This window comes from Bufo gargarizans, chromosome 3 (assembly GCF_014858855.1).
Source record: "Bufo gargarizans isolate SCDJY-AF-19 chromosome 3, ASM1485885v1, whole genome shotgun sequence".
Classification (NCBI taxonomy): Eukaryota; Metazoa; Chordata; class Amphibia; order Anura; family Bufonidae; genus Bufo; species Bufo gargarizans.
Window position 1 is genome coordinate 32692599 of NC_058082.1, and position 21447 is coordinate 32714045.

At 42.7% G+C, this 21447-nt stretch overlaps 1 protein-coding gene across 1 annotated transcript in view; it reads right to left on the reverse strand.

The window, feature by feature from the left end:
- The window catches only part of LOC122931342 (cyclic nucleotide-binding domain-containing protein 2-like), an 89187-nt gene that overhangs the window by 28452 nt on the left and 39288 nt on the right, over positions 1-21447 (reverse strand). The gene's annotated exons all lie outside the window — the stretch shown is intronic.

The window sequence follows — 21447 nt, forward strand, 5'->3', positions numbered from 1 at the left end:
ATTCCCTAGTAGCCTAGGGTAGAAAGGGACTTTTCTTTCCCTGCTGGTCAACGGTAGAAAGGGATAGTATTTTATTCCCTAGTGGTCTAGGGTACGATGGAATATTTTATTCCCTGGAGGTCAAAGGTAGAAAGGGATAGTATTTTATTCTCTGGTGGGCTAGGGTAGAAACTAAAAAGAGATAATATATTATAGGTACACAAGAACGAGTTCCAGCACGGGATCGATCATTAGTTGCATCGTCTTTTATTTTTCAAATTGCATATTTACATGTTATAGACATCACCTCCCACCACCACCACCGGTAAACATGTTTTAAAATGAGGAGTGCTTAGGGTCCATTCACACATCCTCATCTGTTCCACAATTTAGCGGAACAGGTGTGGACCCATTCATTTGGGGCCGAAATGTGCTGTCCATATCTGCATTTGCGGATCCGCACTTCCGGATCCGCAAAAATATAGAACATGTCCTATTCTTGTCCGCAATTGCCGGCGATGTGCTGGCGATGTGCTGTCCGCAAAATGCAGAACGCACATTGCCTGTGTCCGCGTTTTGCAGATCCGCAAAACACATATGGACGTGTGAATGGACCCTTGCCGTGTGTCTGACCTCTGTAGTTCAAATAAACTCGCCCCTCCAATAGAAAAAGTAAGTAAGAAAAAGGGGTGGGGGGACACCAAAGTGAAAAAGGGAGGGAGAAAGGAAAGAAAACAGGTGTAGACAAATGGCAGGGGGTAAAATAACATCCCTGAGTCTAACTTTCATCACATTTAGAACAAAAATATATATACATATTATAATGGATAACCCTCTCACCTAGTGCAAAAAATATATATATATTATAAATCCTTCTAAAGTGCATCTGTATAGAAACATATAATATAGTAATGCCTTATATAAATAGAAAAATTTATAAAAATTGGTTAAAAGAAATACGTAGTGTGAATAGGTCTGAACATAAACTGTTCATATTACGATTATGTTTCGTTATGAAATGATTTGCTGCATTTGAGATGCCTGTTGCTGACGGATTTACGATATAAGGGTCCATTTACACGTCCGTAGAATGTGTCTGCACCCTTTCCGGAACCCCATTCATTCTCTATGGGGGCAGGAATGGATGCGAACAGCACACAGTGTGCACATAGTTGACATAATTCATAAAATCTGGTATGGCAGACACATGGGTGTCTCATATAAGGAGCAAATCATCGATGTATCTGCCAGACCACCGCTCCTGCAAAGGGATTACCATTACAAAATATATGATGCTCTTCCCAGTATGCCATTACAAGATTGGCAAGAGATGGTGAGTATTTTGCCCCCATTGATACTTGCTTTGTCTTAACATAACATTTATTGTCGAATGAAAAATAGTTATGCGTCATAAGGAAAGAGGTAACCTCCAAGATAAAGTCGATAAACTCCATTGTGTGTATACTGTATCTATGGAGGTTATATTCTAAGGCCAAGATAACCACATTATGAGGTATGGACGGATACAGTGAGATGACATCAAGAGTAAGCCAGGTATAGTCATTACACCATTGATTTTCATAGACAGCCCTGAGCACATCAGAGGTGTCTCGGATGTATCCTGGTAATCTCTTCACTAAAGGCTGTAGTAGTGAATCCAACCAATCCCCCATTCTCTCCATCAAGGATCCTATTCCCGAAACAATAGGACGTAGGGGTGGGGGATGCATATTCTTATAGATTTTCGGCAACGCATGTACAATTGGAGTCACCGACATTTCCACATTTAAAAAATCGTACTGTTTCTGGTTGAGAAACCCTCTATCCTTCCCTTTGTTAAGTATGCATATATATTCTTTCTGGTATTTGGATATAGGGTTTCCATACAGCTCCCTGTATGTGGCGGTGTCAGACCACATGTCAACCATTTGTTGGTAATAAACCTCCTTATCCAAAACCACCACAGAACCCCCTTTATTCGCCATCTTAATAATGAGATCAGAACGATCTTCTAATTTCCTTAGGGCATCTCTCTGTTTTTTGGTTAAGTTGTGGTGTTTTGGTTTAATATCAGATTTTTTATTATAAATTTCAGTAAGTTTTTTCTCGAGAACCTGCTGAAAAGTATCCCTATCAGGAGTACGTTAATTGACCGGATAGTATTGCGAATTCATCATTTTAAATAACTGTCCCCCGACTGTTGCCGAAAAGCTCTTATTTTCTATTTGTAAATCAGTAAGGCAAGCTACAGACAATTGTTCCTGGAAAGAGAGGCCAGTATATTCATTATCCCTTGATTCTATTCCTATTCCAGTCTCCTTCAGTTCCATGTCTGCATCAGAAAAATGTCTCCTTAATGTCAAATTTCGAATAAATCTGTTGACTTCAAGGATAGTATTAAATAAGTCAAAATCAGTTGTTGGAACAAAGTTCAATCCCACAGACAGTACACCGACTTCATCTTCCGTTAAATCAATTTGAGAGAAATTAATAACATCTAATGATTTCGGTGGATTCTCTTTCTGAAGTCTGGTAGCCATTGCGTGTTTTTTTTTTTTTCTTTTTATGTTTCCGTCCGGCTCTTCTCGGTCGTTTTTTTGTAGAATCCCCTTGCTTCATTCTGTTTTTTTTGTTTTTTTGTAATAAGAGGGTTTAGCCCGTACCATTGAATGTTCCTGCATTTCAGTTGAATCATCCCCCACCGACTGCTGGGAGTCACTAGTGACTTGTGAGGTTTCCAGTTTGGAGGAGTTAAAGCTTACCTTCCGGGCTAAATTCGATTTCATTGTTGCTTTATGCGGTTTTCTATTTTTATTTTTCAAGATGGATCTTTGAGTACGGTAATAATTCTCCCGCCTCCCCCATTCGTATATTTGGCTGTTAGCATAATCGTACAAGTCACGTTGGAACTTGTTCTGCTTAGTTGCCCTTATACCATCTTCCATTTCTTATATTGTGGTTATGATTTTGTCTTCCATCACATTATTCCTCAGTTGACTTTTATGTGTTTCAATCTCCTGTTGTATCGCACTGAGTTTATCGCTCTCCTGTTCAATAATTAATGACATCAGTCGTAGGGAGCACTCAGACAAAATATCATTCTATTGCTCTACAAAAGCATCCGAAAACACAGTAGTCGGGATCCTTTTAACTCTATGTCCCCGAGGAATCATTGATTTTTCTATATATTTCTCAAATGCGGTGTGTCCGCCTTAGGGATATTAATTTACCCCCTGCCATTTGTCTACACCTGTTTTCTTTCCTTTCTCCCTCCCTTTTTCACTTTTGTGTCCCCCCCCCCTTTCTTACTTACTTTTTCTATTGGAGGGGTGGGTTTATTTGAACCACAGAGGTCGGACACACGGTAAGGTTACGACTAAGAACGCCTCAGTTCGAAACATGTTAACCAGTGGTGGTGGAAGATGATGTCTATAACATGTAAATATGCAATTTGAAAAATAAAAGACGATGCAACTAAGAATCGATCCAGTGCTGGAACTTGTTCTTGTGTACCTATAAGTGGAGAACTTGCCTTGGATTGTCCCATGCACGGAGGATATTGGGTGAGCTGGACTTTTTTTACTTACAAACCGGATTCCAAAAAAATTGGGACACTATACAAATCGTGAATAAAAACTGAATGCAATGATGTGGAGGTGCCAACTTCTAATATTTTATTCAGAATAGAACATAAATCACGGAACAAAAGTTTAAACTGAGAAAATGTACCATTTTAAGGGAAAAATATGTTGAATCAGAATTTCATGGTGTCAACAAATCCCCAAAAAGTTGGGACAAGGCCATTTTCACCACTGTGTGGCATCTCCCCTTCTTCTTACAACACTCAACAGACGTCTGGGGACCGAGGAGACCAGTTTCTCAAGTTTAGAAATAGGAATGCTCTCCCATTCTTGTCTAATACAGGCCTCTAACTGTTCAATCGTCTTGGGCCTTCTTTGTTGCACCTTCCTCTTTATGATGCGCCAAATGTTCTCTATAGGTGAAATATCTGGACTGCAGACTGACCATTTCAGTACCCGGATCCTTCTCCTACGCAGCCATGATGTTGTGATTGATGCAGAATGTGGTCTGGCATTATCTTGTTGAAAAATGCACGGTCTTCCCTGAAAGCGATGACGTCTGGATGGGAGCATATGTTGTTCTAGAACCTGAATATATTTTTCTGCATTGATGGTGCCTTTCCAGACATGCAAGCTGCCCATGCCACACGCACTCATGCAACCCCATACGATCAGAGATGCAGGCTTCTGAACTGAGCGTTGATAACAACTTGGGTTGTCCTTGTCCTCTTTGGTCCGGATGACATGGCGTCCCAGATTTCCAAAAAGAACTTCGAATCGTGACTCGTCTGACCACAGAACAGTCTTCCATTTTGCCACACTCCATCTTAAATGATCCCTGGCCCAGTGAAAACGCCTGAGCTTGTGGATCTTGCTTAGAAATGGCTTCTTCTTTGCACTGTAGAGTTTCAGCTGGCAACGGCGGATGGCACGGTGGATTGTGTTCACTGACAATGGTTTCTGGAAGTATTCCTGAGCCCATTCTGTGATTTCCTTTACAGTAGCATTCCTGTTTGTGGTGCAGTGTCGTTTAAGGGCCCGGAGATCACGGGCATCCAGTATGGTTTTACGGCCTTGACCCTTACGCACAGAGATTGTTCCAGATTCTCTGAATCTTCAGATGATGCTATGCACAGTTGATGATGATAGATGCAAAGTCTTTGCAATTTTTCGCTGGGTAACACCTTTCTGATATTGCTCCACTATCTTTCTGCGCAACATTGTGGGAATTGGTGATCCTCTACCCATCTTGGCTTCTGAGAGACACTGCCACTCTGAGAAGCTCTTTTTATACCCAATCATGTTGCCAATTGACCTAATTAGTGTTAATTGGTCTTCCAGCTCTTCGTTATGCTCAAATTTACTTTTTCCAGCCTCTTATTGCTACTTGTCCCAACTTTTGGGGGATTTGTTGACACAGTGAAAATTTGAATCAACGTATTTTTCCTTTAAAATTATACATTTACTCGGATTAAACGTTTGATCCGTCATCTACGTTCTATTACAAATAAAATATTGACATTTGCCATCTCCACATCATTGCATTCAGTTTTTATTCACAATTTGTTTAGTGTCCCAACTTTTTTGGAATCCGGTTTGTATTTGGACTGTTATGTTGGATGGTTTTCCGTGCTCACTCCCTTGATTACTGCAATATATTTGAGGAAGTTGCAAGTCACGATTCTTATAGAGAAGACTCCCTCCCCCCCACCTCGTGCTTAACTGTACAATGGCCTTCACAGCGGCTCCAGACCGCAAATCTAAAGCGGACCGTGTGTTTACCACCCAAGATCAACATGTGCATGACCAGCTTGAAATGAAACAGAAAATGCAAGAGCTGGAAAAACTCTTGATTCAAGAAACGAAATTGTGGTGGGATCACACAACAGTTGAGAAGTATATAGAAAAATCAATGATTCCTCGGGGACTTAGAATTAAAAGGATCCCGACTACTGTGTTTTCGGATGCTTTTGTAGAGCAATAGAATGATATTTTGTCTGAGTGCTCCCTACGACTGATGTCATTAATTATTGAACAGGAGAGCGATAAACTCAGTGCGATACAACAGGAGATTGAAACACATAAAAGTCAACTGAGGAAATATAAAAGTATGCCTGATTATAATGTGACGAAAGACAAAATCATAACCACAATATAAGAAATGGAAGATGGTATAATGGAAACTAAGCAGAACAAGTTACAACGTGACTTGTACGATTATGCTAACAACCAAATATACGAATAGGGGAGATGGGAGAATTACCATATCCCAAGATCCATCTTGAAAAATAAAAATAGAATAGCACATAAAGCAACAATGTCGGTGGGGGGATGATTCAACTGAAATGCAGGAACATTCAATGGTACAGACTAAACTCTCTTATTACAAAAAACAAAAAAAACTGAATGAAAAGACGGGATTCTACAAAAAATGACCGAGAAGAGCAGGACGGAAACATAAAAAGAAAAAAAAAAACACCAGACTACCAGACTTCATAAAAAATAATAAATGAGGAGAATCCACCGAAATCATTAGATGTTATTAATTTCTCTCAAATTGATTTAACGGAAGATGAAGTCGGTGTACTGTCTCTGGGATTGAACTTTGTTCCCACAACTTATTTTGACTTATTTAATACTTTAATACTATCCTTGATGTCAACAGATTTATTAGAACTTTGACATTAAGGAGACATTTTTCTGATGCAGACATGGAACTGAAGGAGACTGGAATAGGAATAGAATCAAGGGATAATGAATATACTGGCCTCTCTTTCCAGGAACAATTGTCTGTAGCTTGCCTTACTGATTTACAAATAGAAAATAAGAGCTTTTCGGCAACAGTCGGGGGACAGTAATTTAAAATGACGAATTCGCAATACTATCCGGTCAATTCACGTACTCCTACTTTTCAGCAGGTTCTCGAAAAGAACTTACTGAAATTTATAATAAAAATTTGATATTAAACCAAAACACCACAACTATAACCAAAAAACAGACATGCCCTAAGGAAATTAGAAGATCGTTCTGATCTCATTATTAAGATGGCGAATAAAGGGGGTTCTGTGGTGGTTTTGGATAAGGAGGTTTATTACCAACAAATGGTTAACATGTGGTCTGACACCACCACATACAGGGAGCTGTATGGAAACCCTATATCAAAAATACCAGAAAGAATATATATGCATACTTAACAAAGGGAAGGATAGAGGGTTTTTCAACCAGAAACAGTACGATTTTGTAAATGTGGAAATGCCGGTGACTCAAAATATACATGCGTTGCCGAAAATCCATAAGAATATGCATCCCCCACCCCTACATCCTATTGTTTCGGGAACAGGGTACTTGATGGAGAGAATGGGGGATTGGTTGGATTCGCTACTACTGCCTTCAGTGAAGAGATTACTAGGATACATCCGAGACACCTCTGATGTGCTCAGGGCTGTCTATGAAAAACAATGGTGTAATGACTATACCTGGCTTACTCTTGATATCATCTCACTGTATCCGTCCATACCCCATAATGTGGCTATCTTGGCCTTAGGATATAACCTCCATAGATACAGTATACACACAATGGAGTTTATCGACTTTATCTTGGCGGTTACCGCTTTCCTTATGAAGCATAGCTATTTTTCATTCGACAATAAATTTCATGTTCATACAAAGTGTCACGGGGCGCCAAAGGCGCACTCGGTCTCCTATCAGCCGCAGACCTGCTGCTTAGCTTCTGGAGTGAGGATCTGTGCTTGGCCTCCTTCCCAGGGCGGCTTTGCTAGCTGGGAGGCTCCCTGCTCCTAGGTCTGCCTTGAGCGCCGAGCTGATCACTCGGTGCTCGACTTGTCTGTCTGTCGGTCATGTGACGCTGGCCACGTCACATGACCCTCAGACCCCACTATAAATACAGGCAGCCTGCTGGCCACAGGTTGCCTGTTATTTCTAGGTTCCTGGCTATTTGTTGGACTACTGAATACTCACCTGATCCTGTTCCCTGACGATCCTTTGCCTGCTCCTCCTGTACTGCGCATCTCTCCTGGTATTGTGACCTCGGCTCCCACCTGACTACTCTTTGCGGACTCCTCTGGTACTTCTCTACTCTCCTGGTATTTGACCCCGGCTTCTCCTGACCATTATTTGCTTAACCCTTTGTACTGCGTAGCTCTCTTGGTTCTGACCCGGTCCGTACACATTCCATATTTTGTCTTGTCTGTCTTCCCTGCACATATCCTAAGTAAGGGACTGTCGTCCAGTTGTCCCCTGTCATCAGGACTCCTGAGGCAAGTAGGCAGGGCCAGGGGTGAGGGTGGAGCGCAGTGGTCACTATCCTTCCCCTTGTGTGTGTGTGGACGTGACTGTTACACAAAGGGAGTATCAATGGGGACAAAATACTCACCATCTCTTGCCAATCTTGTAATGGCATACTGGGAAGAGCGTTATATATTTTGTGGGGGTAATCCCTTTGCAGGAGCGGTGGTCTGGTATGGCAGATACATCGATGATTTGCTCCTTACATGGGACACCCATGTGTCTGCCATACCAGATTTTTTGAATTATGTCAACAATACCCCTTATCATTTGAGATTCATGCATCATGTTGACCCTGGTACCATCAGCTTTTTAGACCTTAGGCTGATTGGTTTTCAGGGTCAGAAAATCCATACAAAGACCTTTCGCAAAGAGACTTCAGGAAACACTATACTTAAGGCTAATAGTCATCATCCGACACATACAATCAAATCCATTCCAGTTGGGGAATTCATACGTGCACGGAGGAACTGTAGTTTAGATGCCAGTTTTTTAGATGAAAGTAGAGCCATCTGGATGCACCTAAGTTTATGAGGTTATCCAGATTGGATGCTACATAGAGCCTTAGATATAGTAGTATTAATAGGTAACGTGTAGGCATGGGAGCTGTTTTAAACTTTATTAATCCTCTGCAGCATAGAGAAATCCATGTAGTACGGTACTCACTTGAAACTCCTGTGGGCAGGCCGGGCGGGCGGCGGCAGCGTAACGTCATTTACGCGCCTGCTCCTCCCACTTTATGAATGAAGCAGGCGGGTGACATAGTGAATGACGTTACTCTGCCGCCACCCGCTCGGTCTGCCTACAGGAGTTTCAAGTGAGTACCATACTACATGGATTTCTCTATGCTGCAGAGGATTACTATAGTTTAAAACGGCACCCATGCCTACACGTTACCTATTAATACTACAGTGAGCGGGGCCCGGTGTAATAGAATACAGTGACTTCATCGGGCCCTGCTGCCATTACAACACCAGATGCCGGCCCCCACCCCTCCTCCCTCCCTGCTGATACACCACCGGCCATGCTGTGCAGCATCGCGGTCGGCGATGTATCAGTGCAAATGGCAGTATTCGCCCCATAAGACGCACTGCCATTTCCCCCCCACTTTGGGGGGGGGGGGGTTGCGTCTTATAGGGCGAAAAATACGGTATGTGTTAAGTTTCCATGCTAATACCAGATATTTGAATGCCCTCCACTTCCTTATTATTTCACTTTCTATTGTTTTTTGGGAGAGTGCACCTTTTTTCCTATGTATATGTGTTGGTTGAGCCACTGACTATAATAAGTATGTACTATATGATCTCTAACTACATTAGTCATGGGATAACTCCTCTAAGGAAGTGATCAGAGGGATTTTTACTGCAAACCATACTTACTTTTTTCCTCAGGGTTCAACAACTTTATCAAGCTGGATGCCCTGGTGGGCACAACGTTCTCAGATTTTTAGGGATTTTGCATATTAAAGCAAACAGAGTTTAAACCAGGCATAGTGCCTGAGACCGCATGTGCAATGCAGCATCTGGTTCCAGATTCCCTTCTGGGCAGGAACCAGATGCTGAACTGCGCATGTACCGAAATTTTGGCACATGGCTCAGGCATGAGATTATGGAGCCCGGTGAGAGCAGGATTCAGATGCTTTGCCTTGTCAATCACTAAATGTAAAGAGAAGCTTTCTGACTACAAGGTGGTGGAACAAAGGGTGCACCAAGGGACTAGGGACCGCCCTCAGTGCACTGAACAGCTCATTAGCATATTGGAACAAAGTGCTTTTTTCTGCCGAATGTAGCAACATAAAATAATAAAGGTGCAGTTGTAATAGTTTCTGCAAGCCCTAACAGGAACTATGCTTGTCTTAGTATGCAAAAACCTGCTGAAAGAATCCCTTTAAGAAACAGGTCAAGATTGAATGACAAGAAGACACATTCTCACAGTGGCGTAGCTATAGGGGTCGCAGTAGCGACCGGGTCCATAAGCCAGGGGGGCCCAGGAGGCCCCCCTTGCCAGTGGTACTGTACTTTTCTCTTTATAAGATGCAGTGCATCTTATAAAGGGAATGCTAGCGAGCGCTTCCATAATGAAAGTGCTCACTAGTATGCAGGAGGAGGAGGCGGGGTGAAGCGCTGTGAGCGCTGTACTTACCCCTCCTCCTGCTTACTCTTCTCAGGTCTCGCGCTGCTGTGTCCTGGCTGCCTGCAGCGTCAGGACTTACAGAGCGCACTCTGACCTGACGCTGGAGGAGGTCAGGTGATTGTGAAGCGCGGGCTCTAAGAAGAGAGCCAGGAAAGAGAGAGTGGCGGCAGGAGACATGAGAGGTAAGTTATTTTATTATTTTACAGTCTGATCTGAGGTCTGATATGGAGGTCTTAATGGGGGTCTGGAGAGGTTTAATGGGGAGTCTGGAGGTCTCATTGGGCGTCTGGAGTGGTCTCACTGGGGGGGTCTGGAGTGGTCTCACTGGGGGGGTCTGGAGTGGTCTCACTTGGGGGGGTCTGGAGTGGTCTCACTGGGGGGGGTCTGGAGTGGTCTCACTGGGGGGGGTCTGGAGTGGTCTCACTGGGGGGGTCTGGAGTGGTCTCACTGGGGGGGTCTGGAGTTGTCTCACTGGGGGGGTCTGGAGTGGTCTCACTGGGGGGGTCTGGAGTGGTCTCACTGGGGGGGTCTGGAGTGGTCTCACTGGGGGGGTCTGGAGTGGTCTCACTGGGGGGGTCTGGAGTGGTCTCACTGGGGGGGTCTGGAGTGGTCTCACTGGGGGGTATCTGGAGTGGTCTCACTGGGGGGGTCTGGAGTGATCTCATGGGAGGTCTCAAGAGGTCTAATGGGGGTTCTGGAGGTCTCATTGGGCATCTGGAGTGGTCTCACTGGGGGGGGTCTGGAGTGGTCTCACTGGGGGGTCTGGAGTGGTCTCACTGGGGGGGTCTGGAGTGGTCTCACTGGGGGGGTCTGGAGTGGTCTCACTGGGGGGGGTCTGGAGTGGTCTCACTGGGGGGGGTCTGGAGTGGTCTCACTGGGGGGGTCTGGAGTGGTCTCATGCGAGGTCTGGAGAGGTCTAATGGGGGGTCTGACTGGGGGTCTGGATAGGTCTAATGGGGTATAGACATCTAATTGGGGGTCTGGAGAGGTCTAATGGGGGGCATAGACATCTGATTGGGGGTCTGGAAAGATCTAATGGGGGTATAGACATCTGATTGGGGGTCTGGAGGTCTAATGGGGGTCTTATCTGAGGTCTGATATTGGGTCAGGTCTTACATGGGGTCTGATCTAAGGTCTAAAACTGGGGTCTGACATAGAGGTCTAAAAGGGGTTTGGTCTGAGATGAGGAGTCTCATTTAAGGTTTTATATGGGGGTCTGATCTAAAAGGGGTATTTTTTTGTACTGGCTGTGTGGTACTAGTATTTTCATGGGGACTGTTTCTGCAGGATAACATTGGGGGCATAGCGGACACAGTATTGGAGGGGGCAGGATGAGGTGTTGAGAAGGTGAGGAGGATGATGTAAAAGTAGGAAAGTATGGCTACTTTCACACTCGCGTTTGGTGCGGATCCATCATGGATCTGCACGAACGCATCCGTTCAGATAATACAACCGCATGCATCCGTTTTTATTATCTTTAACATAGCCAAAACGGATCCGTCTTGAACACCATTGAAAGTCAATCGGGGACGGATCAGTTTTCTTTTGTGCCATATTGTGTCAGTGAAAACGGATCCGTCTGGCTCAGTTTCGCCAGGTGGACACCAAAACTTTGCAAGCAGCGTTTTAGCGTCCGCCTCCAAAGTGGAATCTCACAAACGGAAACCAAAACACCAGTGTGAAAGTAGCCTAAGATGCCTATTTGTTAAACTCTGATGAGGTGCGTTGAAAGAAGTCACAATAGCGGTCTGGTCTGGGAGGAGAAGAAGAGAAAAGAGAATATCTACATCAGAGAAGAGAAGTCACTGGGTAGAAGAGGTATGACCCTGTATGTTCTGTAGCGCTGTATGTAATGTTTTCCAAGTATGTCTTTAAAGGGGTTGCTTTTTTTTTTGTACGAGCGCCGCCTTCTCTGCTCCGTTTACCTGCTCATCACTGCAAATGCTACGACGAGCTAAAATTAATACAAATAAGTCACAGGGGCCGGATGGGATACACCCAAAGCTATTAAAAGAGCTCAGCGGTAAACTAGCAAAACCATTAACAGATTTATTTAACCAATCACTGGCAACAGGAGTCGTCCCAGAAGATTGGAAATTAGCAAATGTTGTGCCCATTCACAAGAAAGGTAGTAAGGAGGAATCGGGCAACTATAGGCCAGTAAGCCTGACATTAATAGTGGGGAAATTAATGGAAACTATACTTAAGGAGAGGATTGTGGACCATCTAAAATCCCATGGATTGAAAAATGGAAAACAGCATGGGTTTACTTCAGGGAGATCATGTCAAACTAATCTTATAGATTTTTTTGATTAGGTGACTAAAATAATAGATGGAGGAGGTGCAGTAGACATCGCTTATCTAGACTTTAGTAAGGCTTTTGATACTGTCCCACATAGAAGGCTTATCAATAAAGTGCAGTCATTGGGCTTGGACTCCCATATTGTTGAATGGATTAGGCAGTGGCTGAGGGACAGACAACAGAGGGTTGTAGTCAATGGAGTATATTCAGACCAAGGTCTTGTTACCAGTGGGGTACCTCAGGGATCTGTTCTGGGACCCATATTGTTTAATATCTTTATCAGCGAAATTGCAGAAGGCCTTGGTGGTAAGGTGTGTCTTTTTGCTGATGATACAAAGATTTGTAACAGGGTTGATGTTCCTGGATGAATACACCAAATGGAAAAGGACTTAGGAAAACTAGAGGAATGGTCAAAAATCTGGCAACTAAAATTTTATGTTGATAAGTGCAAGATAATGCACCTGGGACGTAAAAACCCAAGAGCAGAATATAAAATCAGTGATACAGTCCTAACCTCAGTATCTGAGGAAAGGGATTTAGGGGTCATTATTTCAGAAGACTTAAAGGTAGGCAGACAATGTCACAGAGCAGCAGGAAATACTAGCAGAATGCTTGGGTGTATAGGGAGAGGCATTACCAGTAGAAAGAGGGAGGCGCTCATGCCGCTCTACAGAGCACTAGTGAGACCTCATTTGGAGTATTGTGCTCAGTACTGGAGACCATATCTCCAGAAGGATATTGATACTTTGGAGAGAGTTCAGAGAAGAGCTACTAAACTGGTACATGGATTGCAGGATAAAACTTACCAGGAAAGATTAAAGGACCTTAACATGTATAGCTTGGAAGAAAGACGAGACAGAGGGGATATGATAGAAACTTTTAAATACATAAAGGGGATCAACAAGGTAAACGAGGAGAGAATATTTAAAAGAAGAAAAACTGCTACAAGAGGACATAGTTGTAAATTATTGGGGCAAAGGTTTAAAAGTAATATCAGGAAGTATTACTTTACTGAGAGAGTAGTGGATGCATGGAATAGCCTTCCTGCAGAAGTGGCAGCTGCAAATACAGTGAAGGAGTTTAAGCATGCATGGGATAGGCATAAGGCCATCCTTCATATAAGATAGGGCCAGGGGCTATCCATAGTATTTAGTATATTGGGCAGACTAGATGGGCCAAATGGTTCTTATCTGCCGACACATTCTATGTTTCTATGTTTCTATGTAAACAGAGCAGAGAAAGCAGCTCTCATATGAGCGCTGCCCTCTCTTCAAACAGCTGATCAGTAGGGGTGCTGGGTCCTCCTGCCGATCTGATATTGATGACCTATCAGTAGTAAAAAGAGGACATCCCCTTTTAACAGTAGGACTGGAGGGAAGGGGTTAGGTTGAGAATTTGGCATGGGGGGGGGAATTTTTGCCTCGGGTAGCAGAAAAGCTAGGTGCACCAGCGCTGAATGAAGGGGGAGGGGGCCCAAGCTGAACTCTTGCACCAGAACCCATGAGCCTTTAGCTACGCCCCTGATTCTCAGATAACGCTGGATCTCTGATTTGGCGCCATTCATCAGACTATGTCCCTTAATGTTATCAGTGGGTTCACATACAGTAGCTCTCTGTATATTAGACAAATGGAGGGAGCAGTCAGATATCTAGCATCTATTTTCCTGCCAAGATGTGCCATTAGCTCAACATCCTGCTCTATGTACCAACTTCTGCCTGACTTCTGGAACTAGCCCTTTGCTGCCTGACCTGACCCTTGTCTGATCTCAGACTGTTTATCGGATTGCATTTACTTTTTCTGCCCTGACCCTGGCCTGTCTCTGACTACGGCTTTGTCTGATCCCTTGGTGTTCCATACCAGCCGTCACTTCAACAGAGACTTTTTCAGGTGGTAGCGGTCTGGTAGTTCCCCTACAATGGCATTAACAAGGGGTTAAAGGGTGAAGACTTTGGGAGCCACTTGGGTAACACACTTAGGAATTAGTTCAAGTGCCACTGTGGATCCACATCTGCTTGATTATAGGTGTCTAGGTGCTTGAGCTAGAACACATTTCGGTAGATTAAGCCTTTATATGAATATATTTATTTTTCTAAAGCTGTGTACCCCAATCAGGCTCAAAAACCAAATGTGGCTCTCAGGTCACATTTTACTGTATGTGACTCGAAACCTTTTGGCAGCTACTGTCTGCACCACAGGTATCATGGATATAGTCCCAAGATACTCAGGTTGGGGAAAGCACAGTGGTGGTTATTGATGCCTAGCTCCACGATGCCAGATTTCTTTGGGCAGAAAACCTAATATATAACATGCTGCCCCCATAAAAGTAGATAACCTTTGTTTGATTTACCACAAATCAGTATACTTTCAATAAGGGCAAGTGGTATCCCTAACTTTACTATGAGGCCATGTGGAAACATGTGATGTTAGGTAAAGTTCAGATTTAATAACATTTCTCTACATTATATTAACGTTATACCAGACATGTTTGCCAATGGACCAAGTTTAATGTGAATGTTGTTCAACACCCTGTTGGACATAGAGGTAAATGATAACATTCTGGTTCCCTTCAGCCACCACTAGAGGGAGCTTAGGAGCTTACTGCTTTATTATTGAATTAAATGCACAAATAGTATGAAGTAAACTTATTAGCTCTCCCTAGTGGTGGCTGCAGGGAGATAGAATTTTGTAATGTATGTTGTAAATTCCCTATGTAGGGAATTTGTAACTCAGTTTTTAAAAAAACAAGCCTCTGACCATGTCACGGATGAAGTTGCAGATAGCTGGAACTTATAAATAAACGACCGACTGGCTTGATCCCAAACTAAGGAGCTTATGCTATGCACATGCAAGGGTCTCAATGGTAGACGATTGCATGCCCACATACCTAAGACTGTGTGACACCTGAAAACCCTATAATATTGAGGGGACACGACCACCGGCTCCCTGCACTTAATACGGACAGAGTCAGGGGTCACCTAGAATCAAGCCAGCAAGGAAACACAATAAAGGAAAAGACTTATCTGAGCAAACAGCATCAGAAGCCTCCAGCAATGAACACTTCATCCAGGAAGTAGTATAAACCGCAAAGTGAGGCAGTATGGGAGGGAATATAAAGGAAGACGATTAGTCTAAATAAGTGACACCTGGCAGAAGGAAAGGAGATGACAAAGTTAAACCAAAACAAAGAACGTCATACAAGAGGTAGAGAAGAACGTCTGCCAGACCTTCACACAGAACTGGCGGTGACAGACCATTATGCAAATATATATGGAAATGAATAAGTGTGGAATTTTGGAGACTGTTTAGATTAGTACAAGAACATTTTGTCCTAGAATGGACATTCACTTTAAGGAGTTAAGTAAAAATATATTAAATAGTTTTAAAAGTTAGAGCATATACTCATCGAGAGGTGAAAAAAAATCAATAAAGAGGATGCTCATGGAAGTTTTGAAAAATCCCCATGTTTAGAAGTTGAATAGTATTTCTAGGTATTTGTTCTGCCTCATCCTGGGGACTACAAAGTCCTGACAATATTGTGGTGGCAGTATCTACTACTGTGCTTGCCTAACATTCGCAAATTTTCCTGTTGCTTAGAAGTACAGAGCAATGTGTGGTCAGGTCGATTCAAAGGGCAATGTAGAGAAAAATAACTACAAGAGCTTGAGAGTTTGATATTATTTCTTTGTAATAAACTGTATGGAGGGAACATGAGCAAAAGTCCACCAGAAAGGGGAGCGCAGAGTGAGGACTTCTAATTCAGTAATTTGAGTACAACCATAAAAAATGGCAAAAAAAACATTTGTTTGAAGCTTAAATTATAGAATTATGAAATTTACGGCTAAGACGGTTGTTAGAAGCGACAGTACATAGCAGAATTCATGAATGTTAGGGGGTGTGGTAGAGGTAGGACACCATCACCTGCCTCTTTCTACCATGCACATTCAGGCAATATCCTTCCCCTCTGTACTGGCCTCAAATGGCCTGCATTATGTGGTACATTGTCTTTCCTCTTCTTTTCTTGCACACTTGTTTTTCCTCTACTTCATCCATAATCATCACTAACATTCCCTGATATCTGAGGCTGCTTTTACAATGGAGTTGGGTCTCCTCGTAGGATCGGCCAATCCTAAACTCTAGTAGTTATATAGGTGCCCCATGACAAATTGTCTCTTCCAAGAACTATAGCTAGATTTCTCAAGGTTTCCCTGCCTAACTATGGTGACGTCTGGACCTCACTGGTGGTCGATCCCTGTCAAAAGAGGGACAAGTAGAGTGTCAACAGTTCTGGCCACAGATTATCCAGTACCAGTCAAAGAACTCCCAGTAACAGCTACGATACTTCCAGACACAGCAACCATGCTGTTAATCACCTTTCCTGGATCCAGTACCTCTTCCTGCTGTTCTCAGTCTGTTCTGGTCGGGTTGCCATAATCCAGGCAGGTTATTTAAACCCGGCTCAGCCAGCAGGACCTGATTATTCAGGTTTATTACTGGCCATGAAGCTCTGCTATTCCGATTTTCAGCTCAGCTCTGCTGTTTCAATCTTCAGTTGAATTCGGGTATATTAGTAGCTCTGCTGCATCAGTTTTGAGTTCAGCTCTGCTACTTTATATCCGTTTTTAGTTCAACTCTGCTATATCAGCCTTCAGTTCAACTCTGTTGCACCTGCCCTCAGTTTAAAAGTATTTTCCAGGATTTTATAACTGATGACCTATCCTCTGGATAGGTCATCAGTATCTCATCGGTGAGGATCTGACGCTCGGGACCCCCGCCGATCAGCTGTTTGAGAATGCACAGGCTCCTGTGCGCCCCTCTGTCTTCTCTCAGATAACCAAGCACAGCGCCATCCATTGTATAGAGTCCCAATAACTTGAATGGGGCTGAGCCGCTCCTAGGCCACGTGAAAGATTAAAGTGTCATCACTGGTCTAAGTAAAGCTGTGAAAAGGCCATGTCTCTACTGTGAGCACCACTGACCTTCTCAAACAGCTGATCTGTGGGGGTCCCGGGTGTTATCATATCTCAAAAAAAACCTTTAGCTCTGTTAACCCAGTTGTCCAGCTTAGTTACTCTGGCCCTCTGCTGTACCAGTACTGCCTAGCTGCCAGACCAGATCCATGTAGGATCTGGTCTACTGGATAAGCAGCTTAGTGGATCCACCTCACCAGATGAAAACAATGCAAATGCTCACCTATCAGCCTAACACTTGAACGTCTCCATGATCCTTCTTGTTTTTTCAAAAGAAGGAAATGACCACAACAGGTAACTTCCTGTTCCTGTGTAGAGCAAAATGTCTTCCTGGATGAGGTGAACTAGTATAAATCACTTTTTCTGGGACAGTGAGTCTACTCTTCTGATGTATAGGGTGCTTGGAATGTTTACCAAGAACTGGGAACATCTCACCCATGAGGTCTACCTATCAGTTTGGGAAGATATACCCTTGTCATCTAATATGAGGGATCTTTAAGATGATGAGGAGTGGTACTCTAATCAATACACTAGGGGCAGAGGCGTCCCTACCATATTTGCAAACCACGCGACTTCTGTGGGGCCTGAGGGAGAAGGAGGCCCACTGCTAAATTGCTTCTCCTGTTCCGAACATAGACAACATTTTCCAGTAGCCACAACTAGAGATGAACTCGGGGCAAACAGATGTTCAGCTTCCATTGAATTCTATGGTAAGGCCCCCTGCACACGGCCGTGTTTCACAGCCGTGTGCGGGCCGTGGAACCGCGGCCTGGATCCCTCCTGAGAGCAGGAGCGCACGGCGTCACTGGTTGCTATGACGCCGTGCGCTCCCTGCTGCCGGCACAGTACAGTAATACACTGGTATGATCTATACCAGTGTATTACTGTATTGCGGCGGCAGCAGGGAGCGCACGGCGTCATAGCAACCAGTGACGCCGTGCGCTCCTGCTCTCAGGAGGGATCCAGGCCGCGGTTCCACGGCCCGCACACGGCTGTGAAACACGGCCGTGTGCAGGGGGCCTTAGTGTAAGGATTCCTACGCACTGAGCTCCCCCTAGAGGTGGCTGCAGGCAGACAGTTTTATAATATACCATGTGAAGGGAAGCAGGAGGTTTATCAGTGTATTTAGGCCAGTTCTCTGAAGTAAATACATAAATATGATGTTTTAGAATGAGCCCATATTCATATCGAACCTGTTCCACTTTTTCTATTTTTAGATAAAATTGTTTTCCACTTAATTTTGAAAAATTACATTCGTCAGAAATCTGGAGAGTCACAATTTGTGCTCCGTGTTGCCACAGAGTGTGTGACACACATGTACTGGATAACTGGGATGGGGGAGGAGCACATGCTAAATTTTGTTATGGGATCCTATGTGATCTGTGACTCTATGAGATGAAGACAATTTACTGTAACATTCCACAGATTCAAAAATGCCACAAATATGTAACAATTTTTGCAAAATTGCAGCACAACATGTGTGAATGGGGTCTTATATTAGAAAAACCACTCTGCAGCAGATATTCTTAAAGGTGTCATCTGAAGTTTAATTAACCATTACTACAGAGATAAATGTGCCACTCCTGATAATTGACATTCATTTTAGGTAGTTTTAAGAAAGAATCTTTCATTAGATGTATACTTAAAGAAGATACCTCAGAGGTTTCAGAAGCCTGATTTACTTTAATTTCATCTTTGAAGAATTCTCCTTATAGTCCATTAAAAGTTGAATAATGTGAATAAAAAAAAAAAAAGTAACAAATTGATAAAGTTCAATCCATTAGACTCAGGATAAAAGGATATTTAGTGCTCAGTTTCTTAATATTTAGCATCAGTGTCTCAATATTGTGTTAATTAGAGAAAATAAAGCAGATATGCAGATGAAGCAGAATTATTTGCCAAAGCAAAACGGTTAGGGTTGCTCACATCTTCTCTATAGACTTTATGCTTACATCACAAATGTACAATGTGACTAAAAGTGACCAACACCTTTTGCCTTAAGACAGGGTCAGGTTCCAGCATAGCTTCATTGTCTGCTGGAGTCAGTGGTGGTCTGAAATCCATTTTCTGTAAAGAGCATAGATAAAGGAGGCGCAGAGATATCAGTCACATCTATTGTGCTCCATCTATCTAAGAAACATAGGAAAAGAAAAACTTTGGAACTGGGCTTGATGAGCCAACATTTGGAATATCTGTCTGTAACAGAAAGCAGGTTGTTCACGGAAGGGCTGGAGAGCAGTATAATAAGAGTGTCTGGATGCAACAGAGAAGCATGGTGGATGTTCCTCCAAGTTTGGGGCTGCATTTCAAAAGCAGTTGGAGATTTGGTCAGGATTAATGGTGCTCTTGATGCTGAGAAATAAATGCAGATACTTATCCATCATGTCATACTATCATGGAAGTGTATAGGACAACCACCCCAATCCCAAAGCAGGACAACCACCCCAATCATATAGCCAATGTCATTAAGAACTATATTCAGCGTGAAGAAGAACAAGAAGTCCTGGGGGTGATGATATGGCCCCCACAGAGCCCTGATCCCAACATCATCAAGTCTGTCTGGGATTTCATGAAGAGACAGAAGGATATGAGCAAGCCTACATCCACAGAAGATCTGTGCTTAGTTCTCCAAGATGTTTGGAAGAACCTTCCTGCTGAGTGCCTTCAAAAACTGTGAGCAAGTGTACCTAGAAGAACTGATACTGCTTTTAAGGCAAATGGTGGTCACATCGAATATTAATTGGATTAAGATTTCTCCTTTCTTCATTCACTTTGCATATTGTTAGTGGATTTAAAATATTCAGTTAATTCTTCTATTTGGCGCATTCTTACTTGACATACTTTTTCCTCAGCTGCCAAAAACGTATTAACAGTACGGCATTTTTCAGTTTTTTTTTATAGTAATACGAGAAAAAAATAGGAACAAAGAAAAGGAGGAGAGGAAGTGCTGCGATATTTTGAAATTTTTTGTGCATTTTCTGTGTTTACCGTTTTTTTTTTAAGATGGTGCGATCACTCTGTTAACTCTGTCCTAGTCTACACAGCAAAGCTGAAAAATAAGTCACAGAAAAGGGAAATCTCAGCTTACTGTGTCAACTCTTGGCCAATGTGAAAACTGTAATATTTCAAGATATTTTTATATAGTCACATAAAAACAAACAACACAAAAAAAACAAAAGTTTATAATAAAAATCTAATTTGTATAAAATGCCATTTTCTGATGATACATTTACCATCGGAACTAACTTCAAGTGTTAACTAAATTCCGCAGCTTCCAGCCTCATCTTCAATCATGGGAAAGTCTTGGCTCATTTCTGCATTTTACATTTTGAAGTGTTTAAAAATTGCCATATTGAAAGTTTTATATGAATATTTCTTCTTTATAACACTCTGGAGCTGAACAATCCAATCTTCCAGTAATGTCATCACTTTGAGACGATGGATATAAAATGAGCAAATGGAATATAAAACAAAGTTTAGAAGATTGATAATAAGAGAATTGAAATAAAAATTACATGCAAAATTATTCACTAACCTCAATCCTGGGGAATTTTATACACGCTACATGGGCTGCTGTACGGAGCAGATACCTGTGCACACTCATAATTGGGCTGCTTGTGCAGGGCAATTATTGTTTTATGTAAATTTTCCACATTTATGAAAAGGAATGATAAAAATGCAAGAAAGTTTGATAGCGGTGCCATGGGTGCCCGATGCTGGAGGGGGTCCCAACAAGTCAGTCTGCTTTATCCATGGTAATTAGATATAAGGGTAGGGAATTCTTACTAGTGTTCACGAATATCGGTACTTCAAGAATTTGAGAATATTTAGAATATAGTGCTTTTAAAAAAAACAAAAAACATTTCAAGTGATCATCACTCCCTTCTTCTAGCTTGTGGGTCAATGAGAAGGCTTTGTCACAGCTTAGCAACATCCCTAGCAACCAATAGAAAAGTTGCCTACCCCACGCCGATATTCAGCGTGCATTACGCGAATAATACATTGACGATTTTCGCAATTAAGAATTTCATCTCTAATTCGCAAATTCACGAATATATGATGAATATTTGCAAAATATTGCGAATTCGAATATTGCCCCTAACGCTTATCACTAATTCTTACCCTGGGTGAAGGAAAGCCTAGATATGACAGATAGAGAGATAGATATTAGTGTTGAGCG